The sequence below is a fragment of the Strix uralensis genome, chromosome 11, assembly GCF_047716275.1.
Source record: "Strix uralensis isolate ZFMK-TIS-50842 chromosome 11, bStrUra1, whole genome shotgun sequence".
Taxonomy (NCBI): Eukaryota; Metazoa; Chordata; class Aves; order Strigiformes; family Strigidae; genus Strix; species Strix uralensis.
In genome coordinates this window covers 6,249,107-6,268,752 of record NC_133982.1, presented here as the reverse complement: position 1 = coordinate 6,268,752, position 19,646 = coordinate 6,249,107, and the positions used below count along the sequence as shown (strand labels likewise).

Sequence of the window (19,646 nt, the reverse complement as noted above, 5' to 3'; positions counted from 1 at the left end):
AACAGTAAATTCCAGCTTCCAGCAGAGAACATGATCCTGTGTGCCACCTCAACATACTCCCAACTAGCTTGATGACATCAGATCAATCACAACAGACAGTCAAGGCCAGAGAATATACCTGGCGAGTTCCCAGGCCACAATTACACTTGCTGTTGACTGGCAAATTCCATAGCCACTGGGTTCCAGACTATTTTTTTTTTTATCTTCATAAATTATAAGGGTTACTGTGAAGTTATTATGATGCACAGTAAGCAGTTGCAGCACACTGCCAGTTACTTCAGCAGCCCTAGGAAAGCAGAGCTTCATTTTCTGCGGGCCACTTTAAAAACGTCTAAAGAGAAAACACCTAATAGATTCGAATATTCCATATGACTGTCAGCCACTACAGGCAGACAGAAAAAAATAAAACCTGCCAGCAATTTCTGAGAACAAATCATGAGAAAAACATAACCAACACAGTACTCACCATCACTAAGATGACTTTGACACCAGGAAGTCAAATCAGCTATAGACAAATGCACCCTACATTTAACTAAAATATACTAGTACAAGATAAAAATCTTCCAAGTCATATAAACAGAGGAAGATTGACTATCTGTCAGTATCTAAATGAAGACTGTTGTACTGAAAGAATAGGACTTCGTAACAACCTATGACGAGAACTCAAATGCCTGCTCCTCCAAGTCTTCCTGAAATACACATGATTTTTGTCCCCATGATAGTTACAAGAATTAAAAATGGAAAGAAAGATTGGAATACTAGAAGTGAGTCTTAAACAAAAGTATTTAAATGTATATACTTTTAATTTTACTACCAAAATACAAAGACTAATTTCACATGTAGTTTTTCCCACCCATAAAATGGTCCCACTCCAGTCATCACTGGTACTTGAAAACATGCAGAGCACCCCTGCACTGTTTTCTTAAAAAAAGGAAGATTATGGCTACCTGAAATTGGTAAATTAAAGACAAAAAACAATGGAGATTTTTAATCAGGCCACTTAAATCCTTTCCTTCCATTTAATTCAGTTCTGAAATAACAGAAAAAAAAGCTTTCACTGGTAAACTATCTTTAAGTTCAAGGATTAAATGAATAAAAGAAAATGCTGGTATATTCTTCCTATGCCAAGCAGTCCTTCAGCAAAAATAAGTCAAAGACTTTATATCCCTAGTATTCTTACTTAACAATTAGATATCAATACCTCCTTTACACAGCTTGCAGAAAAATATTTCAACTCCCCCTTCCGCTTGTATACTTCCAGCCATAAAAACATGGTTATCCTTAATGTTAAAGAGAATGAACAAAACATTTAAATAAGAACATTTTCCTCAGAGAGGAAAGCCTCAAACATATATGAGTTTGTTTATGCTTGGGAGACAAGGAGCCCTAAGATGTTTCATTCTGACAGACAACTACTGTGTATAAAGCCACCTAACAAATTCCTTGCAGGTGCAAGGATACAGGAAACTGGTAATGCCCTTCTGTCCCGCAGCACATTAACATTGTACAGCTTTTAATCTTTCATACAAAATTAAGAGATTCCTCTTAGAATACTGGGAAGCAGTAGCAGGCTGACCAGGTGTACAACCTATCTTTCCAGATTAAATGTCTATTATATTTTTTCCCCATAATTATGTGAGACTCAATCCTGAGATCCAAGTGCTCCACAGTCTCACATCCCTATGCGATGGGGATGATGTGGTTTATACATGGGGCCTCTAACAAGGAGCACTAAATTCAGTAGGTGTAAATTTACAGCTTTGAGTTTTTGTTATAAAGTAACAGCACAGAACACTTTGCTAAACTACAAATCTGATCAAGCTCATGACACAGTATGCATGCATGTATATATATCTATGTTACATGTATCCATGCATATAGAGCACATGGTCCCAGCTACAGCAAATTAAACAGCCCATGAAGCAACAATCAGCTTAGATATGTCACATGAAGAACAGGTCTAAAACAACGATGATGATGTTTCACCAACTGCACATAAACCTCTCCTATGTACACTGCGAAAGTGAAAGAGCTTAACAACATGGTTCTGTCCCTAAAAAAACATGAAAAGCAGCTTGTATACAGTAAATTCTAAAAGAAATTAACCGTATACAGTTTTTTTTAAAAAAACACCACCACCAAAAAAGCCCCACCACCTGCTAGGACATCATTTTAGAATACAAAATAAATCATCTCTAAGTTAAACTACACACATAATTTTCCAGTACTGCAAGTGAGAGCCAGCAAATAAGCCATGGGGAGACGATGCAATTCAGCTGACAGGTCTAGAGGAACACCTATAGCCATGCACACAGTTTAAAGGCCAACATAACAAATTTCAGACAGAATTTTATGACAGCAGCCAGAGATACATTTAACTCCAGGGAAGAACGCACGGCCATGCCACAACGGCATTCAGTGAGGCTCAAGGGGAAAAGCACAGGCTCCGAGGATCGCACACGCAGATCTTGTATAGTTTATACTGCTTTGAAGAGATACAAAAAGCCCCCTCCTCCCCTCCCTACAAAGGAAGAAGAGCTGCCGGACGCCGGTCGTTCTCTCACCCCCAGCAACAGGGCACTGCCATCTGACCGGCCCCACCTGCCTCCCCCTTCTCTCCATCCCCGCCCGCACCTTCCCCCCTTCCCAGGCGCCCGTGGCCAGAGCTGCGGCCTCGCCGCCCTGCGCCCCCCCAACCCCTCGGCGGCGGCACAGGGGGTGCAGCCTCCCCCGCATGACAAGGCGGGGGGCCGTGCCGGGGTGCGGCGGGGCCCCAGCTGCCCCCCCCCCCCACCGCGGCCGCGCCCCTGAGGCGCCGGGTTGTTTAGGTGGGGAGCGACCCTGAGGAGAACCCCCCCTCCCCCGCCCCCGCCGGGCTCGCTCAGGCCTCCCGCCCCTGTCCCCACCGGCGGCCGGGGCTCGCCAGCCCCCCGCGGCCGGGCGCTCACCAGGCAGCGGGGGGGAGGCGGCGGGCCTTAGTCCGGGTCTTCTGCGGGGCTGGGGCGAGCGGCGAGTCCCCGCCGGGAGCCGCGTCCTCTCCTGCGGCAGCAACGGCGACGGCGGCTTGTCAAAGAGAAAACATGACGCGGGCGGGGAGGGGGAGGGCGGCGGCGAGATCTCGCGGGGCTGCCGCGCCGCTCTCGCGAGGCGCCGGCCGCTCCCCGCCTCCGCGCGCAGGGCCGCGCGCGAGCCGCCGGCCGCGGGAAAGCGGGGCGGGCGGGAGGGCCGCCGCAGCCCCCGGCCCAGCCGCAGGGCCGCCCTGCCGGCCGCTGGGCCTCCGCTCCCCGGCGGGCCGAGCTGCAGAGGGCGGCTGCCGGCCCGGGCGCGGAGCACAGCGCCTCAGCACGGCGCCTCAGCCCCGCGCGGCCCGCAGCAGCCCACCCCGCGGCGGGCAGGTGTGCCGGCAGCACCAGGGCGGCGGGGCTGCACCGCCCGCGCCTGTGGCTGAGCCTACGGGAGCCTGGTGAGGCGAAGAGGCTCCCCTGGAGCCATGAGGGACCCTGTGGCGAGAGCTGTGGAGACCGCGGGAGCCAGCCATCAGCGTGCGGGAGAGAGGAGCCCCAAACCCATCACGCGGGGCAGGGCCGCAGCAGGGGCAGCACTGCAGCGGGGACGGCTCTTCCTCAGAGTGGAACCAGGCTGCTGGCACTGGCCATTAAAACATCCCCAAAACGCTTTATTTGGTTTCCTAAAGCACAAGCAATATCAAACACCTGCTTTTGAGTAAAAGCGTCTAGAAGAGGTTAGGGGAGTGAAATGGCCCACTTAGATGAGGGTACTGATCAGAGAGATGTATTGGAAAGTCAGTGAAAGGAAGAGAAACGAATGCTGGATGCAGGGATAGAAAGTGTGCAGAAAAGGCAGAACTGGTTACATCAGTGGACAAGCAGGAGCATACTGAACAAGAAAGCTTTGGCTTAAACAAAATGAACAGGATAACAACAACAAGAAGTCAAAGTGTCACTGAGGATTGAAATTCTGGGTCTAAAATAGGAAAGGTATACTCTCAAGACTGAATTACTGGCCAAGATGGCGGCAGCAACAATGACATGTAAGATCATCAAGGCCACAATGGCAAGAAACAAAACAGTGAGAAATTTCAGTTATACCCACATCAACTGGTTATGGTCCATACAATGGCAGGGATGGCATGAGTGAATTAATAAACATTGTTAATGACTTTCATTAAATAAACGGGAAAACTGACCAGCGAGAGAAAAACTTCTGTGCAAGGAGCAATTGCATAAGTTTGGACACATCAGCCCAACGTAGGAATATAATGGAAGTTTACAGAGATTGGTGACATGAAATAGGTGAACAGGGAACAATTGTTTATTGTCTCTTCCAGTAGAAGAGCTAGAGGCTAACAAGTGGAACTAGTAGATGTCAAATTCAGAACAAGCGAAAGAGCAATTATTTCTTCATACACACATAAATTAAGCTGTAGAACACCTTGCTGCAGGACACTATGTAGCAAAGGCTTACCTGGACTCAAAAAGGGATCAGAGAAAAACAAGAAAGAAAAAAAATCCATCACAGATTACCAAAGGCATCTCCTCAGTGCCCTGACCCGCAGACCGCTGAAGGCCACAGAGTATCTGGCCTCTGTGCCTCTCTTGCCTTTTCTTCCCTAAGCATCGGCTGATGGCTGTCAGACACATGGCCCCGATGGACCCCTGTTCCCATCCTTACATCCTTGTCCTACAGACCATCCTTACTGCATCTCCTCAGTGTAATCTCCCCTCTCAGCCCAAAGCACATACCCTTAATAGTTTATTCTGAGGTATAAAGCAGGTAGGGGATTTACTAAGGGTAGAGCTCAGCTCCCTGGAGAGGGCACTTCATGACACAAGCTCCAACCAAAATTAGATCAGATGACACTGGCAACAATAGCAGATCCCAGCTATTCACAGCTCTTTATTCTGTCTCCCTAAAAGGTTACTCATGGATTCATAATTCTTTCCAGCAGAATAAAATCCAAATGCCTTACTTTGAAAATAGTTTTGACCCAACCAAGCTAAAAAACACAGACCAAAAAAAGTCTCCATTAGAAACTTACCCATGTTATATCAACCCACAGAACAATGGTCAAGACAACCCATTTTTGTTCAAGAAGTCTTAAGTTTTCTTAGTTTTGTACTCCTAATTGCACCAGCTCATCTTGTGTCTAAAGCCACAGACAAACTCTGCTGTGAATCAGCAGCTTCTTTGTTGATGAGACCACCTGTGCAAACAAACACCACCAAAAATGGGGTAAATTATAAAAACAGTTTAAAGCATTCTTTAAGTATTTAAAATATGCCAGATAAGGGATGCTGTCTAAGAAGTAAACTTAAATTCAACAGATACATCAAACTACATTCAATTCAGAAATGTCCAGCAAATCCGCCGTTCCACAGAACAGAAAGCAGAACAGACACACTAAGCAGTGCTCTTCAACATGCAAACATGCCCCACACCCACATACTTAACGTTAACCACAGCATGAAGACAAACCTTATCATTAACTGCAGGTTTTTATGGCTTGCAGGCTCCACCAGCAACCGAGTGTTCTACAATTCTCAAGGAATTTCTTAGGTTTGCAAATGTTTAATGTTTTAAAGTTGCGTACACTTAAATATTAAGTTCATAAAGCTGCATGGTCTTCTTGTTTTGTTTGTCAAGTCTTAACACAGCCCATCAATCACCTTGCAATACCTAGAGTCTAGAACTTTTATCTTGCAATTTGGCTATATGCAGATGTATCTGTTTCCACAGAGGCTCATCTGATCTCAGAGTCCAAGCTACACTGGAGACATTATGCAGTCACTCTCCAGACTGGGACCTAAGGTGCCAAAAACATGAGAAGAATGAAGGAAGCAAATTAATAGTACTGTTCTATATCAGAGATCTTCCTATCATTTTAGAATATATATATTTTTAAACATACATGATGACTAGGGTATAGACTGTTGTAATCAAAGTACATAATTCTCCAAGACATCTTGAAAATCTTTGCCATGTAATTTCCAAACATTACTGTTGCGAAATAGCATACTGCCAACTAAAGGTGGGGGTAAGAGGGACAACAACAGAAAAAAAAGAAGAATGCAGTTCGGCGCACACAACCTTCCTAAGGTTTTCAACCCATAGAATGCTGCCAACATCCCAAAGGAGCACTGCAATTTATCGTTTTGAATTCTCTCATGAGGCTTGTTTACTAGATAGCAACTGTAAACATTTGGTATTGACCACAGTCTTTGATAAGTCTCAAATGGCATCTAGAAGTCAAGTGCCTTCCCCAATTTCTCTGAGAGTCCAGGAGGGCTCTTTTAGAGCTGGAGCCCCCACTCACTGGGGGCTACACTACCTGAGCTACTGTCTGCACTTACAGCCAGCTGGCACTCGGCACCTCCCTGACTCAAAGAAAACCCTGGATGGCAAGTGATGCAGGATGAGGAGGCCTATTCTATCTCACTGTACTAAGCAGGCAAGTATTGTCAGAATTCCCGAGAACCCAAATGAAGCCAACAGCATCCCAGACTACAGAAATACCAGCAGGTCTAAAAATAAGGGGATCAAGATCTACATTTTCTCTGGCATTGCCTATGGCTGTCACTAGAAATCAGCCATCTCATTTGAGAGTCAAACTATCCTTAAACGAAAACATAGCACTTCCATTCTTTGGAAATTGCAGGGGCTCCTGAAACTCTTATGGGCACCCTCAGGACCCATCAGAGGAAAGATCAGCCCTCCAGCCACCTGCAGCTACGTATTAACAAGGCAAAAATAACAAAAAAGATTTAATAGATTTTTATGGAAGAACCCCAGACATAGGCCAGGAAAACCTGAATCACGGCTTCTCAGTGGGCAACATCATTCATCCTCTCCCCCTCCTTCACAGCAGGCATAAACAGAAGTCTTCAAAACCTACAGATTTCTAAAGTTCAGCAGGTAATACCCCTGACTGCAGGATATTCATGTTCAACTTCTATTTCCAAGACAGTCTCCATCTTAGCTTCAAAGCACAGAGAAAGGCCAGGAGAAAGCCCATATGATCATGCAGGTTTCAAGGGAAAGGAGGCTATAGGTACTGCTCCATTAGCTCTATGCTCCCACCTCTTTTTTAAAACAGAAATAATCCCTCCTGATGACTGCATATCTCTCAAGTCCCACCCCCCTGGCTTTCCTCCTTCTCAGCTTCACATGGACCAAGGCAGATTCCTTCTAGCATTCAGCTCTACAAGACCTGTTTTACATCAGTGATTTCCTATTATTTTATATGAGTTGCTGCATTATTTATTAGCTTTAAATGTATTGTTATGTAATCCCATCAAATGTACTTTTAATTTTAGGCAACGATGAGAAAGGTATGATAATGAAAGAACAATGCGCACTTTAACATGAAGTCTTTCTTTTTCTAAAACTGTTGGTAATTATCCTTTATTTTTAGTAACCACATTTAACTCTTTATCCTCTTTTGATCCAGACATTATACCAGGGCTATGACCAATTCCACTCTCACTGTTTTTGTAAGATCTTTTTTGTAATGCAGGACCCAATATTCAGCATCAGACTATGCTATTTATCTAGGGCTTGTTCTTAACTACTTCTCCACAATGCAGGATAATTTTGGATCATTACAGAAAATCAGATTTATAGATGAAATCTCTTAATTAACTGTGTTTTGCTTTTACTGACATTTTTTCCAGCAGACGCTGCTAACATCAGCATGCCTTGCTGTTGTCATGGCAATGAAAGGAGTCTATATGGTTTTGGATGTGACTCAGAAATCATTTTATACAGAAATGGGACAACAATTAGAATAATGGACATTGGATGTTTCTGTGCCACCAGTTAATAAATGGTGAACGCGAAAAAAAGAAAGAGCCCAAACCAGCAACAAAAGACATTAAACAAACTCCTCGATTGGATGCAAGACACCAAACCACTACTTGTGACCCCATCTTGCAACTAGGGCTACGTGGGTAAAACTTTGTCATTCTCAACTGTTAAGATCACAGCACAGTTACTTAACTAGACGAGGACCCAGATTTGCCCAAATAAATGCAGCTTTTCATGTTCAGAAATACATGAGAAGAGTCTTGCACTGTATACTCACACCGATAAAGACAGGTCTTGAAACAATCATTTCTCTATGAGGGCTCATTCAAAGGCAAGACCAATGAGTTCACAATTTACATGAGGCAAAAAGAAAAATATTTCAGAGAAGCAAGTTTACCAATTAAAAGATAAGGAAAGGAGCTTGTGTCAGTCACTGATCAGGTGTGGAAGAAGCAGTTGCAAACACTAAGAAACATGACTAAAGTCAGCCTACACCAATCTATGAAGTGTCTGGAAAAACTGACTGCCAGGCTAAAAATACCATTCACCTATGTCTTCTATATGTTACTCATCACAACACTAGCTCCTTTCCTGTGGATCCAAGGTATATGAGGGGAGCTGTTATTAGAACATTTTGCCTGTGCAGGGATGCCAAATGTGGAGGCACTGAAATATATGCATCTGTGTCAGTCACTAATTTAATCTTCTGACTCATGTTCTGGAGTGACAGTTCTTCTGCATGACACTTCCTGTTCATATCAAGCTGAGCCATACTAACTGTTATTTATTAGAAAGCAATCTAAAGCCACATCCACACGGCCAGCTGGCTCTTACCCCAGTACAAATCATCAGTGCCACATAATCAGCACCTTCAGAGATCAGGATTGCAGGTGGCTGTGTCACTTCCCTTCTTTTACTGTTGGATCCCAACACACTGCGAAATGCAGGAACCAGTCTGAAGTAACCTCAAATTTAAGATCCGATTCAATCCACCACCATCTCTCCCTTTCTTTAGCTAGTTGATAACTTTTTCAAATTGTTATAAGCCAGTCTGGGTGAAACAGTGTTCTGCACCTCAAAAATGCCCTTGGCCAGGCCAAAACAGCAAACATGCCCAAGAACAAATGGGAAAAACACATGGGAAACAGAAGGGGTTTGCACTGGAAGACAACGAATGAGACTATAAAGGGGAAAATAAAAGCATTATACATGAACAACTAAGTAACAACTAAATTCATACACAAGACCAATTCCAAACTAAGCTATGCATGGGTACAAAACATTTTGAGCATATATAGCAAGAAGGTTATTAGAACTTCAAAAGGATCAGTAATTCACATTAGCTCACTATGATAGCATCCAGTGCACAGCCAAAGCGCAGCTTAAATATTGTGTCATAATAATAATTATATGCATAAAGATATTACAAAGAGTGAAACAATAAATAACCCGTGGTCAAAGTAGCATTCATAGGATTGTCACTCCCCAGCTGTACTCTTACCAGTTGTTCAGAATACCTTTAGGGCCTTATGAGTGAGTTTTGGTCCTCTGCTTTCTTTTAAGAACCACTGTTGAACAATCCTGCAGTTGTGTCCCCACTTCATATCCCTTCAGCAATACAGTTAGGAAAACTACTTGTCACAATTGCTTCCCCTGCACCGTAGCCTTTCCTACTCCGTGAGCAAGGCAAACCAAGACCTCTGGACAGAAAAATGGAAAAGAGACAACACAGAGCTCTAACATCACCTTTGTGCTTACTACTGGAACATGCAGATGCAAACAGATGGAGACTAGTTGTCCCTTTGCATTCAAAGTGGAGAAGTTACCCAGCTGCCATGGCCCTGGAGCAACAGAAGCAAACAGACTGGTTAGTCTTGGCAGGACATAGGGGGATGTACTGGAGGACTGCCAGATATAGTACGCAAGAGATGTGTGCCTGTACACATTAGCTTAATGCACAGTAAACTCACTGCTGTTCCAAAAAGCAGCAGCCACAGTATTTCACGAGTTAATATTTACGAAGAGTTGCATCATATAAAATTGGACTCAGTAGCAAAATAACGCTTGAGCTGTTTCCAGCAAGCTCTAGTGTTCTGTTTTGCTTAAAGGAAATTCTAGAGAGGTGAAAAATTTAAGGAATAAAGATTAAAATTAAAGTTTATGCAGTCATAAGCACAGCACTGATCCAGTCTCTATTTTCAGAAGGAGAAAGAAATAATAATTAGTTTAGAGGGCTTCAGTTAAGCAGAAAGCTTCCATTTTTTCCATTGAGGCCACCCGACCTTGAGTAAGTCCTCTTCCTATTTATTCCTCTCTGATACTAGCATAATGCCACTAGTTAGATGTATACCTTCTTTTCACATAGCTTTAATCTTTTTGCACAAATGCAAAATATTACTGTACTTTACCATAATTGTTCCATGCAAGATGCTATGTGTGATTTCTTTCAGCAAGAGGCATTTAGTTTTGTAAGTCAGAATACAGCATCAATGTTATAAAAGTCACTAATAAATATTAAGCCTAGGAAAAGCACTTTATTCTGCAAAGAAAACAATCACAGTTATACAGATGCATAAAAATGGTAAAGCTATTATCAAAACTAAGCACATTCAGAGACCACGGTTACACACTATACTCAGGTAATTGCATCACATGAAGCCTGAAGGTCTGAAAGATACTGTAAAACATCTTGTCTGTACAGCATATTCTAACGCATTGGACTTCTTCCACTTTCTCTTGGAGATAATTCCTCAGATAAAAAAAGATTTTCCCAAAAAGTCTTTTCTGGGAAAAAAAAAAAATCACCCCTCTATTTTCTTCCCAGAATTCCTCTTTCTGAACTTCAGCTACAAAAGCAATTCCTCTTTCTGAGTTTATCATCTTTTTCAACTCTGACAGCTATGTCACTTCCTTGCTAATGCTCCATTCCACCAATTCACTAAGCTATATTTTTTTTCCTCTTTTCCTATTAGTTATTCTCCCAGTCCCCTAACTTTTTTTTAAGTGACTTTTCTTTGGCTTTTGTCAGTTCATTGGTATTTTTCTAGTCTTTAACTGGAAGTGAATATTCTAACTGTTGTCTGAAAGCTGTACAATGAGGAATTATCCTTCTGCTTTCGTGAATCAATGACTACTCTGTAAGGCTAAAAGCAGTTTTTCTCTTCCCATTGTTTTCATGTTTCCTCTCATTTCATTTGTTCTTGCATTCAATTTCTTCCAGCAAACACCACAACACAAATAATACCCTCCCGCACCTTTCACTTTGAGATCTCAAAATGTTTTTCAAAAGGAATCATCCTCCCCTTAAATGGGGAAAACACAAGGTATAAATAGGGTAATTATCTCATCCCAGTATTTCTAGCACAGGTTGTGTTCCAGTTCAGCATGTTACCTAATATTCTACTTTTACAAGAAAACCCCTGCTCATACTGGTCTTTCTGAAAAGAGACTGGTAAAGTTCAAGCATTGCTTTTTTCTGTCCCATGGGGCTTCTTGGGCTGCTACCACCACAGTACCTTGCTGCTGCTGGGGAAAGAAAGTGCCCACTCACAAGAGAGTGGAAATATAAAGGTCATTTTCAAAATGAATACTGGAAAGAAATCTTTCATATGGAACACTATCAACATTTCAAAGAGGTAAAAAATGAAGCCTAGACAGATGAAGCAACTTTTCCAAGGCTGTTCTGGAGTTTCAGGGTATAACTCGAAGCAGAGCCAGGAATACGGCTCCAGTCTCCACAACCCAATACCAGGGTTTAACCCAAAAGCCCAGATGTCCTGCCCACAGGCATCTGGATTTGTATGTGCTGTGAAGTCTTGGACTTGACAGACAGAATCACAGAGCAACCAACAGACATTTCCTCTTTGCCATAGCTAATTCAGCCCCAAATCATCCAGAAAAGAGATGAACTAAAACATTTATATTGTGAAACAGTAATAACCACTTCAGCCAATTAACAAGTTAGTAAAAGACCAATACAGCTGTGCTGATTAGGGGGTGATCTTGCCTGTCCCAACCTATTTATGCTGGTAAATGACAAGGATTGATGCCACTGGCATCAGTACAGAGGCACAAATTTCCATCTTCTGTTCTTGCACTATTGGTTAAAGGCACATGGCTCTCTTTATAACTGCACTTACTAACAACACCCCCCACGCCCCCACCCCCAACAAAACCCACCCAGCCCTAGAATCAGACAGGCAACAATCTGAAGTCAAGACGAGCCTTAGCATGCGCAACTGGAAGATATTATTTCAGTTTTTAAATATTAAATGAAAAAAAAACGATTTTCTGGAACTGGTCACATAGCTAACTGCAGCTATTTCTAATTTGTCCTGAATCATCCAAATTAAAGAATTAATTCAAGCCTGAATAATCATCCAGCTGAGAAAAACGTCAGAAATTGAGCCAGGAACATGGCTTCTGAAAAGTTAGTTGAGGTGCATTTCTGGGGGGCTTGGGGTGGGGGTTAAGTGTTTTTGGTCTTCTGTGTGTTATGGATGTACAGCAAATGCACATTTGGGTGGTTCATAATAATGGGTTTGGGACAGGAAAAGCCAAAGGGACAATTTTCTGTGGATGTGCCTTGGAGAGGAAGAACACATGCTCTGAAAAATATATTCTGTCCACTTAGCTAAGGATGTTAAATTGCCATACCTGCTCATGATGGGTGATGCTTTTTGAAGTATATGACCAGAGAGCAGAAATGTTCTGTCAGGCTATGAGAGAGGAGCAAGGAGGAAGTAGCAAGAAGCCAGTTGATACACTGCGGCAAACTCCTGAACACAGGCTACTTCATGGCAGAGACATTTTTTCCCCAATTTTTCTAGAAGCGAATAACCCAATAAAATGTTATCATAAACATTAAGTGGGTTTAGCAAGTGAAACTATTCGTTCTTTAATTGTACCTTCTCTTGCAAGAAGCATTTACTTGGTCACACATTGAGGATTTGGTATAACCTGTCCCCATGCCCAAACGCTGTGCTAAGAGGCAAACACATATGGCTACACTCCATTTGATCCTCCTCCTCACCCGTCCCTCAGCAATCAGCTGATTACTGAACAGGTTTTTCTTGCTGTTATTTTTAATTCCCTCAAGCCGCCTATTTTTCCTTCTTGCCAAACAGCAGTATTCAGCTTCTGAAAGGCCCTGAATAGCTGCTGGCTGGGATGCAGGCCCTGAAGGTGAGAGAGGCAAGGCGTACAGCACAGCACCAGCCACGGGCACCAGAGCAGTCCAGGCTGTGCAGCAGGCGGTGAGCGGGCAGGTGAGAGGGCCCAGCCATCGCGCACAGCCTACGCACTGCCTGGTCAAACATCCTTACATGCCATTTTATGGCCTATCTGCATACTGGCCCACTTGCCCCCATCCTTACCCACCCTTCCCACTTCTAGGCAGATTTCAGAGACGTACTTCTGAACAGTACATAGGGTTCGGTGGGAACTAGTTCTCGTGACAGTTTTTCCTTCAACTCATGGGGACAAGCTGCTCATCCCAGGGGGATTCAGCCACTCTCAAATTTCCCATCTCATTCTAGAGTGAAATCTCAGCGAAAGTACTGACCAGATTCAGTGTGCTAAAACCAGAGCCACAGTCTATCTTCGGAGTCTGTCCCCTCATATCAGATCTCACCAGCAGCTGCAGCAATGCGCACTTGATCAATGCAGCTTCCATTGGAAGAGTACAGCTATGGTGGAAGGTTTCATCAAATACAAGCTAAACACAACTAGAATAGGTTCTTAATTTTGTGTGATGTTTGGCTTTAAATGTTGCTATAAACATAGATGTAACAATAATAAAAATTTAAAAAGAATGCACAGATTCCACAAGGAAAATTATGAAAACAGATAGGAGTTGGTAGAACTATTAAAAAAAAGGCAAAGTAAAAAAAGAGCAAGACAAATACACAACAACTAATTCAGTTATAATCCCATCCTACATTTACTTTTGAATTTTCTCCAAATTCAAGACCTTAAGCTCTACGTAGATAGTGCTAAATCCATTTAATTACATTATCACACAGAAAATAGCGTTAAAAACCTTTCCTCTTCCCAGGAGCAGTGTACAACACCTTACTTTTAGTAGCTTCCTGTATTTTTTTGTTTGTTTTAACAAAAGCCTGGAATTCTTCTCAGAGAAAAAAAAAGCACAAAATAAATTAAAAATTTGCTTTGAAATGAAAATATAGCAATGTTTGGCTAGATGAATAGAAGGCTCTGTCCATTGCACTGAAAGGGCTGCAAAGGGCACCCTATTTAACCAAGCTAGTGTCCTGAGGAACAGTCCATCAATACATCCTCCAGGTAATTTGCAGACTTGGGATGGGATGCAAGTTAACCCCATCTGAACTTTCTGGACACTATTTCTGTACTTGGAATGCTAATAAATAAAATATTCTGTGCATAAAGCAACTCACAGGTGTGGAATGTCATTTTGGTTTTTTTTACAAATTCCAAGAACTCAGCAAAAAAACCAAAGCTCTCCCTTCAACCTGTTTTCTTAGAATATTCAGCGTAACTTGTCATAGGGTTACATTTCTCTAGAAAATGTCACTCTTAAAGCTCCAGCATTCCAACAGTTCAACACACCATTCTGATGTTTCCCTTAAGCTGTATCACCTGGAGAAATGTTTAGGTATTTTCAAGCCCTCACCCTCGAGGAAACTGGTATGACATCAGTTTGCAGTTAAGTCACCAGATGTACTGTCATTCACATTCAAACTGCAAGAGCCTAGTTCTGCAGGCTAAAATTGCAGTTTTGATCAGTGACCGAAAAAATAAGTTTTTACAATAAATATAACATAAATATTCACAGAATCCCAAGTATGAAATTCTACCAGAGGAAGATGGTTTGCAGTAAACTCAACAAAACCTCAGATCTATGCTGCCTGTTTCAGAGCCTGAATACCATCATCTTGAGACACACACAGAGAACACAAGACACTCTCTAATACACCATGACATTTTTCAATAAATTCTCCTCCTTTAAAATTCTCTGTATACCTTCTGGATTTCTCTCTCTCTCATTCCTATTTCTGAAATCCTTCATTTAAATGAATACTAGAGAAACCTCATCAATTCTTGATTTTTGGGATCCAAGCAAAGAGCAGCCTCTAATTCCTGTGAACAGTTTAGTTCAGTGTGTTATGAACTAAATACAGAATACATTTTACATTATGCAGCACCCTCCAAACTTCAGTAAGGAAGTTTTATTAAAGACAAATTAACACCCGTAGTTTGCAAGAAGGTCCAGCATTGCCCTACTGGAATTAAATAAGATCTCAGGGAAGTTATAAAATACTGGGGCTCATTTTAAGTTTTTAGTCCTTAAAAAAATAAAGGTATACAATTAGCTGCAACAGTTGAATATAGCCTTGAAACATTCTTTAACATTAATAACCACAGCATCTTGTCATTTGTCAACAGAAAATGCTAACATAGTAGTGCAAATATAGAACAGCTGCATTCAGTACTGTATTCATATGTGATTTTTTTCTTTCAGCTGATCAACTCTGCATCCACTAAAAATGTCATTAAACTCTTTTTCAGTTCAAGAGCAAGAGAGACTGTTTTTTCCCCAGCTTAGTTGTGTCTATCCCTTGTACAGTGTGTTGTCAACTACAAACAATGGAAATGACAAAGAAAAATGATCCGTTCCAGTGATTAAGTGCATGGGAGAATCCATGACCTTCAGTTAAACTAAACTGGTTCAATAATGTGGATAATATTCAAAATTATCGTTTTCCTTTTTCCTTCTATAAAAGGATTAGGTAAACAGGGCAATTTAATTTATTCAGATTATGTTGTGAGTCAGCAGTTTTGATTAAACTTTTTACAAAAGCTTTCTGTGTAAGGTTTCTTCATTTTCTTACTCTGAAGATTTATCTTAATTTTTAAAATACAGCCCTGTTTATGCTGCACATAAGCAATCACAGAAATTATTGAGTAGCTTCTAACATGGAGAAGATAAATCAAAGACAACACAATAATATAGTACTGATGAAACATTTTCTTTTCCTCCATATTTAAATAACCAGAGTGACAAAAGGAAACATTAAAAGGGTGAAGAAAGCAGCAAAAGGGACAGAAAAATTCTGAAGGAAGCATTTTTTGAATGAGCTTAGAAATTCACTAGGTCAGTTGCCTTTTCCAGCTGAAGCACTCAATAAGTTCACACTCTCTGCTCTCACATGTAGAGTTTATCATACTGATGTACAATTAGATAGCCGGTGTGCCAGCCTTTGAAGTGAGGCAGAGGCTTTAAGATCCTTTTTGGTCACACTCCCACATTCATATTTCAGAGCGAGGTTATGCAGTGTTGAATACTGGTGCTAGGATCAAAGTCCAAGCTACAGAATTAAACGTACTAACAAAACAAGTACCAGGATGGCTAGTTTCAGCATGGTGACATGGGAATGACAGCAGACATCTCTTTTCTGTTGCTATGGGGTGTCACAGAAATAAAAGTTCCTGCTGTATTAGAAGGTACCAACCAGGAACATGCCTCAGGACAGCAGAGGAGCTCACACCCACTGCCACCACCTCCACCTCCCTAAACTTTGCTCCCCTCACTATGCAATAGTGACCCTTCCCCACCTCTCCTAGCTTCTCCTCTGTGTCATTCCCCTGCTCCCCTCATCCACAACCCTTTCTCTCCTTTTTAAGTACATTGTCCAATTTCTTCTTATGTCCATCCACATCTGAACCAGCCCACCCGCACTGCGCTGCAAGGCCAGCCAGCCTGCAAATACACTTTATTCCAGTTGGCCCCCGCTCAGTATACACAATATGATCGGTCTGGCAGCCACTGCCTTCCACTGTTGTTTAGGCCTGGCATGGAGGAAGTCTAGTGGAACACTCTGTGATCCAGCCGCTTGAAAATGCAACGTGTCCCAATTCCATGCTAGTTAATGTTAGCCTCAAGCAGAGGAGAGGCTCCACCATCAAGCGGGTATAAAAGAGAAGATGAGGGAAGCACAGGAATGCGTTTGCTTGGTATGTTGCCTGCAGTATTTTCAATGCCTGAAGTATAATAACCTGCCCACCATCATTCACAAGCCTTCTGTAGGACGTATAACTGTACAGAACAGAGAAAAATCTATTTTAACACTTGGAGATGCCACTTCAAGAAATGTCCTTAGCTCTATCTTCTATGTAACAGGTGTCTTAAGAAGCATACACCAAAGACCAAAAGAATTAGAACCAAAACTGATGTCACCTTTTCATGCAGCAGTTGAATAAAACAATATAAAATAATGTTATTGCTTACGTACTGCTGGAAAAATGATTTGTAAAGTTCATGACTGAAAATAATAAAAAAAGTAGTCATTTAAGTTGGTCACAGTTTAGAAGGGATGCAACAGTCATGATCCAACTACCTGAAAGCAGCAAGGCAGTTAAAGCAACATGGACAACACTTTCAATCATGTTTGCACACTTCACGTAAGGGTGTCCTCCTTGAGACAAAAGCTGAAATGCTACCGTGAAAACTAACAATCAACACTACAGGAAGGTAATTCAGAAGTAGTATTTGCAGCAGCAGTTTTCCAGCAAGATGATTTGGGACATGAGGATTGAGAATGCTGTCACCAACAGAGGAAAATCCAGCTCAGACTATTCTTACACTGCTGCTAGATTTGAGGAGCACCATCACTGCAGACATGACTGCACAGTAACAGAACACAAGTCTACAGCCGCTGCCTCACAAAAATTCCCATCTATGACTTTAAAGCATTAATAAAAAGGGAGAATGTAACTTGAAAGAGATGGTAGCCTGAAGAAACATTCTCGCCTCCAGATTTCAAAGGAAGCATGTAACCCACAATCCTTTAACACTGACCAATTTTTATAAATACTCTGGCATGAATAGTGAAATAAATAATGATCACCTACACCATGCCTGTCTTAGACAGAAGTATAGTCACAGTGGCCTGGGCAAAGAAGCAGTTCCCTGACAATACATACTTGTCATGGTTTAAACCCGACCAGCAGCCAAACACCATCCAGCCACTCGCTCACCCTCCCCCACCCCCAAGGAACGGGGGAGAAAGTTGGAGAGGTAAGGGTAAGGACACTCACAGGTTGAGATAAAAACAATTTAATCACAGAAATAAAATAAAATTAAAACAACAATGATAATAATAATAGCAATAATAGAAAATACAAACGTGTAATGCACAGTGTGATTGCTCACCAGCTGCTGACCGATCCCCAGCCCATTCCTGGCTAGTGATCCCAGAGAAGAGAGAATCCTGAAACCACCATCCCAAAAACCTGAGTGGAGCTTCCCCATCCACCTTATCTATATCCTGAGCACGACATTAAAAGATATGGAATATTCCACTGGCCAATTTGGGTTCGTTGTTTTGGCTGTGCTCCCCCCCAGCTTCTTGTGTACCTGCACACTGGCAGGACACAAGGAGTTGAAAAGTCCTTGATTTCTCAGCAACTAAAAACATCAGTACATTATCAACATTCTTCTCATATCAATCCCATACTGAATCCAAAACACAGCACTATTCTAGCTACTAAGAAGGGGGGAAAAAAGTTAGCTCTATCCCAGCCAAAACCAGGACAATACTTCAACCCAGAGTTTTATCTGATTACTGGTTTTCCATTACTAGTAAGTCTTGGGGCAGAAACACTGTGACACAATGGGGACTGCTAGTGCTGCTCTCTAGCTCCCCTCTGCCAGGACATACCCTTGCACTCACACAGCCCTTTGGGTTTATTTTATGGTCCCATCCCCTACTAGGGAATTACTGGGATGAAGCTGTACCAGAGTTGAGCACTGTAGAACAGATTAGGGCATCATGCACATGGAACAGGGAGACGGTAAGGCGAAACAACAGTGAAATAACAGGGAGGGCAGGAGAGATGGTACCTGCCTGTCCATCTTTCCAGGCATGGATGTGGGGCATTAGAAGCTTCCAAGCAGTGCTCATTCCATTCCTAGCTGCTCTAACATGCCCCAGGATCAACAGCCATGCCTAAACTGAGGCAAGACAGATAGTCTACAGCAACAGACAGAGCACTGGCAGGGGCTCTTCCCTTGAAGGAGGCTGCTGAGAAGGATTTTCAGGCTTTTCAAAGAAGGCCAGGGATGCTTAGATCTAAACGGAGAGACAGAACAGCATAGGTCAGAGAGCCATTAGAAGAGCATCTGGAATAGATGCACGATCCCATCCTTCAGAGAGCTCAAGGTCAGGCTTTTAATTCAGTTCTGAATGTTTTTCTCTATCCGAATATGATGGTTTTACAGCATGAAGAATCAGGCTGTGCTGCACAATAGTTTCACATACAAACATGACATGGGAGCATGACTACAGGACAATATAGGGCAGGAAACAAGAGACAGACATTGCATCCCATTGAAGCAGCAGGGCACATCTCAGGCATGCCAAAAGCAATTACTGAAATGGGAAACCGGCCAGCCTACCCCAGCCAACAGCTACCCTTACAAAATAGCTATAGGGCTTCATATTGTTTCCAAGATGGGGCACCTCCAAACACACAATGTCACTTAGTATTTCAGGATACTGAATCAGAGAACAAAAATAACACCTAGCAAAGTACCAGCAGCTTCCCATAGCAGTGAATTCTGTATCTTGGCTACGAAGTGATCAGTTGCTTAACTTCTTCTCCTAAAGTTACAGTTCAGTAAGAAGTTAAGAAGATTTTAAGCCTATATTTAAAAATAAGCATGAATGTAAGTCTTTTCATGAACATTAGTGATTTTTCTGAGCAAGAACCTAGGTGACAAAAAAAAGTCAAGTTTATCAGTTTCTTGCTAATCCCTAGAGGATATTTCACACCATTGTGAA

At 42.3% G+C, this 19,646-nt stretch overlaps 1 protein-coding gene across 12 annotated transcripts in view; it reads right to left on the bottom strand.

The window, feature by feature from the left end:
* HERC1 (HECT and RLD domain containing E3 ubiquitin protein ligase family member 1) overlaps positions 1-19,646 on the bottom strand; it is a 136,299-nt gene that overhangs the window by 107,152 nt on the left and 9,501 nt on the right. For 10 of the 12 annotated variants that reach the window (XM_074880963.1, XM_074880968.1, XM_074880974.1 and 7 more), the window contains exon 1: positions 2,949-3,112. The exons of 1 other annotated variant lie outside the window; for it this stretch is intronic. The gene's annotated coding sequence lies outside the window, so the exon portion shown is untranslated. Of the gene's footprint in view, positions 1-2,948; positions 3,113-19,646 lie in introns of those variants that run through there. One more of the 12 variants, XM_074880965.1, reaches the window with a different exon arrangement.